Here is a 12,671-nt window from a genome sequence, read left to right as displayed (position 1 = left end):
CATATCAGGCTGCCCGTGATGTATTTGAAGGGCTGCCGCCCATTACATTTGGTGTTTCAGCTGGAGTTTTAGCAAGTGAACTCAATGTTCAGCCAGCTGCTCCATTGGAAAATGCAAAAAATCAGCCATTGGCTAATCTGAATATTCAGCAAAGTGCTGAAACTGAAATTCCATTGGAAAATGCAGAAAATCAGCCATTGGCCAATCCGAATATTCAGCAAAGTGCTGAAACTGAAATTCAGCAAGAGCTTATGCACAGTCAGGAGGCAAGACGAATGCCTAGATGGTATTTACAGACTATGAAAGATAGTCATCTGGATGCACCCATGGCTGGTCGTACTAGAAGGCAAGCTCGTATGCATGATATTGCACATACCATGGAGTTTGTTATGGCAGCAAGCACACTTGATGAGGAGCCTGAATGTTTTGAGGATGCACAACAGAGTGTGCATTAGATGGCAGCAATGCAAGCTGAATTGGATTCTATCACTAAGAATCAAACATGGAATTTAGTATCTTTGCCCTTTGGAAAAAAAGCCATTGGAACAAAATGGGTCTACAAGCTGAAATGGAATGCAGATGGATCCATTGACAAATATAAGGCAAGGCTTGTAGCTAAAGGCTATGCACAGAAAAAAGGCATTGACTATGAGGAGACATTTGCTCCTACTTCCCGCATAATGACCATCAAGTCTATGGTTGCTTTGGCTGCCCATTATGAATGGACTGTGCATCAATTGGATATTAAAACTGCATTTTTACATGGGGAACTTCATGAGGAAGTATATGTACAGCAGACCATTGGTTTTGCAGTTGAGAGATCAGAACACTTGGTTTGCAAGCTGAAAAAAGCTTTATATGGCTTGAAACAAGCTCCTAGAGCTTGGTATGCAAAGATAGATGCTTTCTTGCTTAGCCAAGGGTTCATAAACAGCTCATCTGAGTCTACCCTTTACGTATGTAAAGAGGGGGAATCCATGCTGATCATTTGTCTATATGTTGATGATCTCTTGCTTACAGGGACACATGCTGATCAGATTTCAGCATTCAAACAAAATTTGCAGCAAACTTTTGACATTTCAGACTTGGGATCTTTGCATTATTACTTGGGCATTCAGTTCATACATGATGCTAGAGGTATCGGTTTATCACAGTCAAGATACATTGGTAAACTTCTTGAGAAGTTTGGCTTACAGGATTGCAAGCCAGTCTGTACACCAATGAAACCTGGACTGAAGCTGTCATTACATGATGACAATGATTTGTTTGATATACACACATATACTCCAGCAATTGGATGTCTTATTTACCTATGCAACACTAGGCCGGACATAGAGTTTGCAATTTCAGCCCTGAGCATATATATGCATCAACCACGTATGTCACATTGGCAAGCTGTTAAACGTGTCTTCCGTTACTTGCAGGATACTAGGTCTCTTGGATTGCTTTATGCCAAGGGGGGTCCACTGCAGTTACATACTTACAGTGATTCTAATTGGGCTGCTGATTATGATTCACGTCACTCCACTAGTGGCAATTGTTTCTTTTCTTGGCTCATCTTGCATCTCCTGACTTAGCAAGAAACAATCCACTGTTGCCACATCGTCATGTGAGGCTGAATACAAGGTAGCTTTCACTAGCACAGTTGAACACGTATGGATTAGATGCTTGCTAGATGATCTGGATGTATCTGTTACGGAGCCTACTCCTTTGTTCACTGACACTCAAAGTGCCATTGTAGTGGCACGGAACTCAGTGTTTCATGTACACACGAAACACATTGAGATACATTATCACTTTGTTAGAGAGAGGCTACATGCAGGTGATATCAACCTTGTCTATTGTCCTACCACCGGTAATGTGGCAGACATCTTCACCAAAACTCTTCCTCGTGACAAATTTGAAGCATTTTGCAATGCTTTAAATTTGATCTCCTTTGGTGGCGGATGATCCTTGTAGTCTTGATCGCTCTTCACTCCAGGGGGATTTGTTGGGTATTTCACTTACGCCTCACTTACGCCTACGCTCACATAGGAGTGTCAGTGATCAATAGGACACCGGGGCACTTTTTACTCTCAGTACGAGAGGTTTTTTTTCCCTAGACTTATGGTCTTATTTCGTACATACTTATGTCACACACTTACAGGCACTTATCCTGTTCGGGTGTGAACATCCCCTACAACCCTACGGTTTAAGGGTTTTACCTTGTACTTTCAGTTTACACTCTTTCAATCTATTGTGTTGGGTGTTGTGCATCACTCTCACACTGTCTACTGCATTCTGTGCTAAGCTTCGATCCTGTCTCCATCTCACACTCATGAAAGCCAAGAAAATAAACTACGATAGTTTCAAAGCATGAAATAATCCTTGCCTTCTATCCATCTATCAAATAAGGCAACTACTATCCAAACATCTAATGGGGTAGTAGGCACCACTACAAATTGCTTTGGTATGCTAAAGCTAACCCTAAAGCATCCCTTTCATAATAGGATTAGTTTGGTAACTCTTGCAAGGGTGCTTGTGAGATTTGCTTGTATCATGTCTCTTTCAATGTGTGCATCACTAGTCTCTCACCTCCCAATTGGCACACCACAGATGACACCTCCAAGAACACCACTCTCCAAACATCTAATGGGGTAGTAGGCACCACTAGAAATTGCTCCAGTGTGCTAAATCTAGCCTTGAAGCATCCCTTTCCTAACTGGATTAGTTTTGTAACTCTTGCAAGGGTGCTTGTGAGATTTTCTTGTATGATGACTCTTTCAATGTGTGCATCACTGGTCTATCATCTCCCAATTGGCACGCCACATATGACACCTCCAAGGACACCACTCTATCACTAATAAATGATCTCTATGTTAGGATTGGACCTGATCTGTTCATCAGGTCAAACCAGTCTGTAAGTCTAGTCCAGATCTATGTTCCATATTTTCTCTCTATGAGCCATCTCTCAAATCCTCTATCTAGAGAGAGTACTCTTGCATGTCTATCTCCCATCTGATCAGGTCATCATCCTATACAATGAGCATAAAAGAAATATTCTCATAAGCAGTCATCACAATAAGTAGAATGTCTCCTCTAGTAAACGATCCCATTCAAGCCTAACCACTAGTTTGAGCCCACATAATTCAATCCCTCTGATGCCCCTAAGCCTCTAGCCTTTTGAAGCACCTCTGTGAAAGTATGTGACTCTCAAATTTTACTTGCGAAAAATACCCTAGGTGAGGTGTCTCTCATATAGTGTGGTAGATGTTGAAAAGAAAAAACTAACTTCTCTTCTCCTCAACAGGTTAAAGGGAATATGGAAAAGAGCATAAGATATTGCTCCATAGGTTTTGATGACCTGCTGCAAACTTGCCCTTGAAAGCCCTACCAAACTTTGTAGCTCTGATACACTCAAAAGTCCATTGGACACTAGGCTCCAAAACGCCTCTCATGTGTGGTCTGGTCTATTTGAAGAAATATGGGAGAAATTTCTTTGAAGGATCCTCTCTTTGAAGAAGACCACAAACAAGGAGCTTTACCAAAATGTCTTCTTTGACAGTCTCGCCTCTCATGTGTGGTGTGGTCTATTTGAAGAAAGATGGGAGAAATTTCTTTGAAGGATCCTCTCTTTGAAGAAGACCACAAACAAGGAGCTTTACCAAAATGTCTTCTTTGACAGTCTAGATCAATAATGCCTAGCCCCCCTCTGAATCAAGGTTAAAGACCAACCTTCCAGGTGACCTTAGCTCTTCTTGGGATTCCATTCCCTGCTGACCGAATGAAGTTGTTGATAAGGCACATCACTTGGCTAACACAGGATCTAGAGAACTCAGAAGCCAGCAAGACTCCAGGAATCTGCCACATTGTCACAAATAGGAATTACCTGATTGGCCATCAACACTCTCTCTGCAATAGAGAGTCTATGGTGCAGTGAACTGCTGATTGGAAGTGTGTAAATGGTCACATGTCAGTCCTATGAGGGTGAGACTCAAGTGAAGAGTTCATGAGGTCTCCCATTGTGGCTGTGGAGTGTTACATACCCAGAATCCAAAGGACTGGTGGCAATTCCTAAGGGATGCTAAGGCCAAGAGAAAAATTTCCATGCCTCCAACAAAGGCCCTGAGGTTCCCCTAGTGTCATTGATATGGAAGACACCTTTTGTAGTGCAGTATCATAAGCAAATCCGTCTGACAACTTTTGTACTCAGCAATGAAAGCCATTGCTGCCTCCAATTCCTGTCTGCCTGTCTCTAAAGAAAGAGGGAATAGCCACAAAGAGGACAGGAAAAGGCACGAGAGGACGACCCTAAGTCACTGATTTGCAAAGGTTGAATCTGTCACCTGACTCATCTCATCAAAACCTGGCTGTGAGCAGAATAATATAAAGTTGAAACATGCAAAATCGACTGTCCTGAGAAGCCCAGCCATAATATAGTGTCCTCTTGGAACTCTCCCCTTTCCCCCCAGACTACTGAAATGGATATGTATAAATTTGATACAGCTGGAGCACAAGAGAGCAGTCCTATCTCACTGACTTTAAAAACTGGATCTATCACTCCTGTCTCCTCTGATCAAAACCTGGCTATGAGCTGAAGAATATAGAGCTGAAACACCCAAAATACACTGTCCTGGCCCCAACCATATCATAGTAACCCCCAGTACCCCCTTGGAACTATCTCCCATTCCCCTAAAAATGTTGAGCTAAAAATGCGTTGGCCCAACATAAACAGCCCCAAACACACTTAATTAATGAAGAAACTTTCTTGTTTTAAAAAGAAACCGGATCCCAAAGAGTTACTATATCCCACATGCCAAACCCTGATTTGGGTGCCCCAAACTTTCTATGAAGAGGCAATGCAGCCCATCACTCTCCCTTAACCTCGTTTTTGCAAGTTTCAAGAGCCGTATCTCAGCTACCCACACCCCATTCATGGAGGACATCACAATCAAAGCTTCCCTTCGCTATTTGCTACCATCTAGCGCTTGATTCCAGCCTCCATCACCCACATCCAACTATCGCCTGCTGATTGACCACTGTCAAATTTGCATTTGCTGCCACGCATCCATCTCCAAATGCTAGCATTGCCATTCAAGCGGCATTTACTACCACCAAGGCTTTCTGGAGCTATCACCATCATCCAGGTGTTGTCACCTTGACCAAATTGCTTGCATTTGATCTTCTCTCCTCCACAAAGTCATCCTCACTATTGCCTACACTTTACACACTATCGCCCGCATCAAACTATTTGTGTTTGCCTCCTACAATTGTCGCCAAGTTTTCTCTCTCCTCTACAGATTTGTGTTTGTTGCATATTCTCTCTTCTACTACCTGACTGCATCAAACCCTGTCTTCTGTGGCTATGTTTGCCAATGTTCGACACACAAAGGCTGCCTTACTAGATCTATTCGGAGTACAACACTCTCTCCATCTCATAACCTTTGCCTTGATCCTAGAGATATGAGAATTTGAGGTTCAATATTCACTACATAATGTGTTTGTTGTGTAAGCACTATATATTCAGTAGTCATTCACTTCATTAATTATTGTATTCACTGTCTCTGAGTTACCCTAATCCTAATTGTGTTTTGTGTTTATCAGTTGTGCTTTGTTGTATGATTGGTTTTGTCTTTTTTACGTTTAGAGTATTTCTTCACATAATATCAGAGCTAGGTACTCTTTGAGAAATCTTGGTCTTTGATGGGAAAGCTCATCCACAAAAGCATAAACAATGGAAGGGTCATGTGACTTCGAACGCATTCACACCATCGCTCCAATCTCCATAGCCAAACATGGACAGAAATGATTAGGAGTGGACCTCCTAGCTTGCTATTGTCCAATCTAACATAGGCAAAGAGCCATTGAACTACCATGGAGTCTACAAACCATATTAGATTTCTACCATTGAGTATGATCTCATCCTTATGCACAGGGCTCAATAGTAGGTTGAAGGTAAGCCTAAGTTATCTCCTTGAGTTTGGTGCACGAAACCAATGATCTTACAGAACCTTCAGAATCTCCACTACGGACTGGCCATCCATAAGTGAAACGTAGCTCAAATTACACTCCGCTTCCATATTACTTGTTTTCTCCAATGTCAAGTATGAACCCCATGATGTCAAATTCTATGCTAACTGATTCTATATTTTCTATTGGATCTCGTCAAGAAAGGACTCTTCAAAATAACCTTTTATTTTTTAGTAATGAGGAAGACGCATATTTCTTTATGAACTCAAAACTAAGTAAGAAGCTAAAAGAAGAACTCGTAAGTATTCCTTCACTTCCTTTTTCTTCAAATGATTTTATTTCTCATGATCAATTTGGAGTAGGTGAGTCTTCATCTAATGCATTTAATAGACCAAAGGTACCAACCATGTTTCCCACAACAACATCAATCACTAATCCATTTGGGCTCTCATCCATCCCTCCCTCATCTTTCACTCCACCTTTCTTTCCTCTTCCATTAAGTGCACCACATTTACCACCACTCACCACACCGGGGGGTTCTGCACATTTAGGCCCAGCCTTTAGAACCTCTACATACCTGTTTCTAGGTGGTGTACCTATGACAAAGGCTCGATCTCCCACACACTTTTGAGTTCTCTCTCTGAGAGGCACCTATCTAGCTTAACCTTCTCCTTATCATCCACCACCATCTTATCTTCCACACTATCCCACCTATCCAACTTCACAAACACCTCATGGTTCTAGCTCCTCATCCGCCAAGCATGCTTTTAATGATAAGCCTCGTTTCAACAAGTCAAACTATATCACGTGGTCAAACTTGATGAGACATGTCTTAGAATCTCAGGACCTATGGGATTCAGTGCATGGGTTGGAACCTGAACATGATCTCGCACTTATCTCATATGAGGTCATCCGCTCATAGAAGGCCCGTAACACCTCTACTATTGTCGAGCTTATGTAGGGCCTATTGCTTGAGTTTCACCCTTAGCTTCAGCATTTTGACTTAGCATCCAAGTGTTGGATGCACTTGACTGACTCCTATGTGGCTCAAGATAGAACCTGTCGCATCAATTTGGATCATGAGCTCCCAAAACTTTAAAATCACAAATAAGGATAACTTGAAAATCAAGTTGGTCGAGTATCAGTGTCTCCTTGCTCAGTTCTCAACCACTGGGGCTCCTACATCCTCTAACGAACAGGTTACCCTATTCCTTAACAAGCTATCAAGAAAATATTTCCATTTTGTGCAACAAGTGATTTCACAGCCTCAAATGCCACGTTTTATGAGTTTGAGTGTTAGCTATTGCATTATGTATGGTTGTTCGATCAATTTCATAACATGTCCTTGATAGAGGAGGCTCCTGTTGCATCTTCTCAAAAGGGGCAACAAAGCAAGGGTAAACAAAAGTCGAATCAAAATCAAAATCAAAACAAGGCTAGTGAATCCCAAGAAACCACAATCCACTCTCAAACTTAGATGGCAAAATGTACATAAGAAAAATAAGTATTGTCAACATTGTCAAAAGGCTAGCCATTATGACAATGAATGTTGATCTAAGGCGAGAGATACATAACCAAAATCCAAGAATCTAACCTTCGCACCCCAATCAAGTAACCCCCAGCAAGGAAAGTGGGGTAGTGGCAACCCTCAGCAAGGACAGTGGCGAGGCCAGACCCACACTGCCACCGGTCAACCATCAAAGTCACCAAACTACCCAACTCCAGAGGGTTTGTCCGATTGGTTTACATGTTTGGCTTGTGGATAGTGGAGCTACCCATCACATGACTCCTATAGAGGACATTTTCATTTCCCAAGCCCCTACATCCAAGAGAATCCATATAGGAAATAACTCATTGGTTAAGATTTGGACCCAAGATCGCCTTAGTTTTTCCACTAACCAAGGCTTAGATCTCGCTTCATTGGATGATGTCTATCATGTCCCTCAGTTTGGGATAAACTTGTTGTCCATTCAACAACTTTGCCAGTTGGGGTGAGCAGTTTTCTTCACTGCACCACACTCGAGGTTCTAGACTCTGAGACTAGTTTAGTAATTGCTCGCAACAAGGCACAACCTAATGGTCTTTACCACATTATCCATTTTCTTACCAAGCCGACTGCCAATGATTCAAAGTTCCATCACTTCCAAGACTTGGCTACCAAGTGAGAGCCCATAGACCCTATGCTTCTTTGGTATTTTTGCTTAGGGCATAGGGCATCTTGGATACGACTCTCTTTATGTATTGTTACATCATGGGATGGTTAAGGGCCTTCCATACCTAAAACTTTCTTGCAAGGTCTGTAAAGCTTGTCAGCTACATAAGCAGCATCATATACCCTTCCCTCAACAATCTACCACCCATGCTGAGGAACCCCTCAGGCTCATTCATGAAGATTGTTGTGGTCCCACATCCAATGAAGATCTTTGTGGCCCCACATCCAATGTTGCCTTGAATGGTGTGATGTACTTCTTTTTTATAGTGGATGATTTCTCTAGATACATATGGGTGTACTTCCTCAAGCACATATCAAATGCCTTCACTTATTTCAGTGCTTGGGTGTTATTGGTTTATGACCAGACTGGTTGTCATGTGGATACTATGAGTGATTCTAGTAGCAATTTTACCTCCCACAAGTTTTCTGAATTTCTACAGGAGCAGGGCATTGCACGCCAACTCACCTCTACCAACTCCCTACATAGAACTGAGTCATAGAGCGTAGAAACTAGACAATCATGAATATGGCACACTCTATGCTATTCGCAACAAAGCTCCTTAAGCGCTTTTGGGTTGAGACTGTTAACACTTCAATGTATATCATTAACCAATATATGACTACAGCAATGCCTAAAAAGACTCCGTATGAGGCATTTTTTAGCTCTCGGCTTGTTTCTCACTTCAGAGTCTTTGGTAGTCATGCTTATATGCACACTTCAGATGACATGTAGGAATGCTCATCCCTCGAGCAAATCTCTTGATCTTTGTGGGCTATTCTTTCCCAAAGTAAAAGTCTATCATTTGTTCGATCTTTAGATGAACAAAGTGATCATTAGGAGGGATATCATCTTTGATAAGAGAAACATAGTGCAATCTTCTATACCAAACTCTACATCCTCACCTCTGCTCACATTGCATGAGATCGTGCCTTCTAAGCTGAGTCTACTATCCGCTCTTGACCTTTCTGCAGATACTTCAACTCCCAAGCTCCCTCCACGAGACCCGTTATCTCATTAGTATTAGCAAACCGTGTGGGATTCGAGGATTCTTTTATTGGATTCCACTCTAGAGGGCCCTAGAATGTCTTCTCGGCTCGTCCCTCAAGCTTCATATGCATCATTGTCTACAACTGATTACAGTACATATTCCAAGCTGAACAATTTTGGCAACAGGCTCTCCAAGTCCCTTTGTGATGTGAGGCCATGGAGAAGAGACTAGATAGTATCAATCGAAATGGGACTTGGACATTGATGGATCGTCCTTGTCACAAATCGGTCATCGAGATGCAATGGATCTTTAGAACCAAGCTAAAGGCTAATGGTACTTCAGACAAATACAAGGCTTGCCTTGTAGTGCAATGTTTCAAGCAAAAGCACCGCATTGGCAATGAAAAGACCTTCATACCTATAACTCTGTTGACATCATTTTGTCTATTGGTTGTACTTGCCGCTCACCACGAATAGCCAATCTATCAAATGGATATTAAAAGTGCCTTTTTGAATGGTTTTTTGGAGGAGGAAGTCTATGTGGAACAGCCTCCTGGCTTCTCTTCCGCTAACCAGAATGACAAGGTATTCCGCTAGCGGAAAGCTCTTTATGGACTAAAGCAAGTACTAAGGTCTTGGTACCATAAGATGGATGAGTTCTTACCAACTCATGGATACCATTCTACCTCCTACAATTCAAATCTATATGTATGCACCACTAGCACAGGGGTCAACTATATCCTGTTGTATGTGGATGATATACTTTTCACTAACTCAAATTCTAAGGCCATTGCAAAAATCAAGGCAAAACTTTGTACATTCGAGATGACCAACTTAGGTTCGTTATCTTACTTCTTGGGGATGGATATTATTTGATCCAAGGAAAGTATCTTTCTATCACAGCAGAAATACACCCTACAGCTGATAAAACGGTATTGCACTAATCAAACATGGCCAATGGCCACGCCTCTTGATTTTCTATCCATCTGTATAAGAATACCTCGGGTCAACCTTTTGATGCTCATACTTATCATTCTACTGTAGGAAAACTACTTTGGTTGATCCATACTAGGCCAAATCTTGCATACTCAGTTAGTTTGCATAGCCAATATCTTAATGTATCTAGAATGTCTCATTGGATTGCTTATTTTCATATGTTAAGATATTTAAGGTGTACTTATAATTATGGACCAATTTATGGTCATGGTTTATGCTTGCAGGAATACACTAATTCTAATTGGGCAGGAGATCTTGACACCCAGTGTTCCCATAGCAACTACCTCTACACCTTGGGCATGAAACCCATCTCTTGGGCTAGTCGTAAGTAGGAGACAGTAGCGACTTCCACGACCAAGGCAGAGTATTGGGCTCTTTTCAATGGTATCATGGAGGCCATCTATCTGAAAAACTTGCTAGCCGCACTTTAGTTTACTTGTGAGATGCTTACAGTTGTCTACTGTGACAACCAGAGTACCAATACCCTTGTAGGCAATCCAATCATCACCCCTCAAACAAGACACATGCCGATTCCCTTCCACTTCACCAGAGAGAAAATTGAGCTAGACACTATTTGCCTAGAGTTTGTGCGTCTAGTGACAATATTGCAAATATTTTGACCAAGGCAGTCAACAAGCCAATTCTATAGTACCTTCTACCTTGGATTGGCTTGGGTATAAACTTCTCTACTTCTTTAGATTAAGAGGAAAAGGATACTTCTTACTTCTCGTTCCAAATTGAGAGAGCAATTTTCTTCTCTTAATAGTGATGATGCTTATAGTCTCACTTTGTATATTTATTGTACATTATGAACATTTATAACTTCGTAATGTCAGCATGGCATGATTATAAAAGGACGCTTGGGCAAGTGAAGAATTTCCCTACATGAATACTATCCAAGTGATACCGTTGCATCGCATTCTGCATGAGCATGAAAACTTGCATCTTTCTTTGCATTACCCCATACATTGGCATTTTGCTTATGTAAACATGCATCTCTGCGCATTTATCGCTTTATCTTTAGAGCAGTTAACTCCGAATCCACCATACTCGTGGCATTGCACATGTCAATCTCTAAAGGTAGTTTTTCCCTATGCTTGCATGTTGGCTTTGTTTGTCTTGCTTGCTTCCACGTCCGTCATGCTTGTCTCTCCACATATTCTCCATATGATTTGTACACACTCCGAATCCACCATACTCGTGGCATTGCACATAGCAATCTCTAAAGGTAGTTTTTCCCTATGCTTGCATGTTGGCTTTGTTTGTCTTGCTTGCTCCCACGTCCGTCATACTTGTCTCTCCACATATTCTCCATATGATTTGTACACACACACCATTAGGTAATCCCTAGGCACTTATCCTAGTAGTGTGTAAGATTGTTTTGCCTGTTTTATGAAGGTAGTGGGACTATCCATCCTTATTTCTCGTACTTTGAGGCACAATGACTCAATGAAACAAACGCTGATTTGAAACCCTCGTTTAATGCTAAATATTGTGATACACTAAAGCAAAGATCTTCAAGAAAAAAAAAAGTCCATTGTTGATTCCATCTGCCTTTGTAGGACTTACTAGACCCCTCGGCAGTTGATGAGCATCCTTGGTCCGATGTCGTGGCCTCTCTGGGTTGATTACTTGGGCTCCCTTAGTAAGAAAACCATCGCCTCTACAGTCTTGGTAGGTCACTAGCAACTAATGTGCACCCTTTGCTTGATTCCCTGGCTACTTTGGGGTGGAATGCCTTGGGGTGAAAGAAAATAAACAAAAGGGCTTATTTCCTATGGCTTAGTTTTGGGCCTGAGAGGGACTGTTGAGCTAAAAATGTATTAGCTTGACTTAAACCACCCCAAAATACGCTTAATTAATGAAGAAACCTTCTTATTTTAAAAAGAAACACAATCCTAGAGAGTTACTATATCCCACATGCCAAATCCTAATTTGGGTGTCTCAAACTTTCAACAAATAGACATGCAGCCCACTACTCTTCCTTAATCTCTTTTTTGCAAGTTTCATGAGTCATATCTCCATTGCCCACATCCTATTCGCGAAGGACATCAAGATCAGAGCTTCCCTTTGTTGTCTGCTACCATCTAGTGTCTAATTCTAACCTCCATTACCCACATTGAGTTGTCGCCTATTAATTGATCGCTACTAGATTTGTATTTGCTGCCACGCATCCATATCCAACTATTGGCATCATCATTCAGGCTACGTTTACTATCACCAAGGCACTACTAGATTTGTATTTGCTGCCATGCATCCATATCCAACAATTGGCATCATCATTTAGGCTGCGTTTACTACCACCAAGGCCTTTTGGAGCTATCGCCATCATCTAGGTGCTATCGCCTTGATCTTTTCTCTCCTTCACAAGGTCATCCTCACTGTCACCTACACTTTGCACCCTGTCGCCCACATCAAGCTACTTGCATTTGACTCCTACAGTTGTCACTAGGTTTTCTCTCCTCCACAAATTTGCATTTGCTGCGTATTCTCTCTTCTAATGCATATCTACATCAAATCCAGTCT

General features: G+C 41.7%; 1 protein-coding gene across 1 annotated transcript in view; it reads right to left on the bottom strand.

Moving 5' to 3' along the window:
• LOC148024640 (putative inactive DNA (cytosine-5)-methyltransferase DRM3) overlaps window positions 1-12,671 on the bottom strand; it is a 42,352-nt gene that overhangs the window by 18,818 nt on the left and 10,863 nt on the right. The window lies entirely within an intron of this gene.

Source organism: Lygodium microphyllum, chromosome 15 (assembly GCF_053477565.2).
Source record: "Lygodium microphyllum isolate KBCC chromosome 15, Lygodium_microphyllum_v1.1.10, whole genome shotgun sequence".
Lineage (NCBI taxonomy): Eukaryota > Viridiplantae > Streptophyta > Polypodiopsida > Schizaeales > Lygodiaceae > Lygodium > Lygodium microphyllum.
The sequence above is the reverse complement of the archived record's forward strand: the minus strand, read 5'-3'. Positions and strand labels throughout refer to the sequence as shown.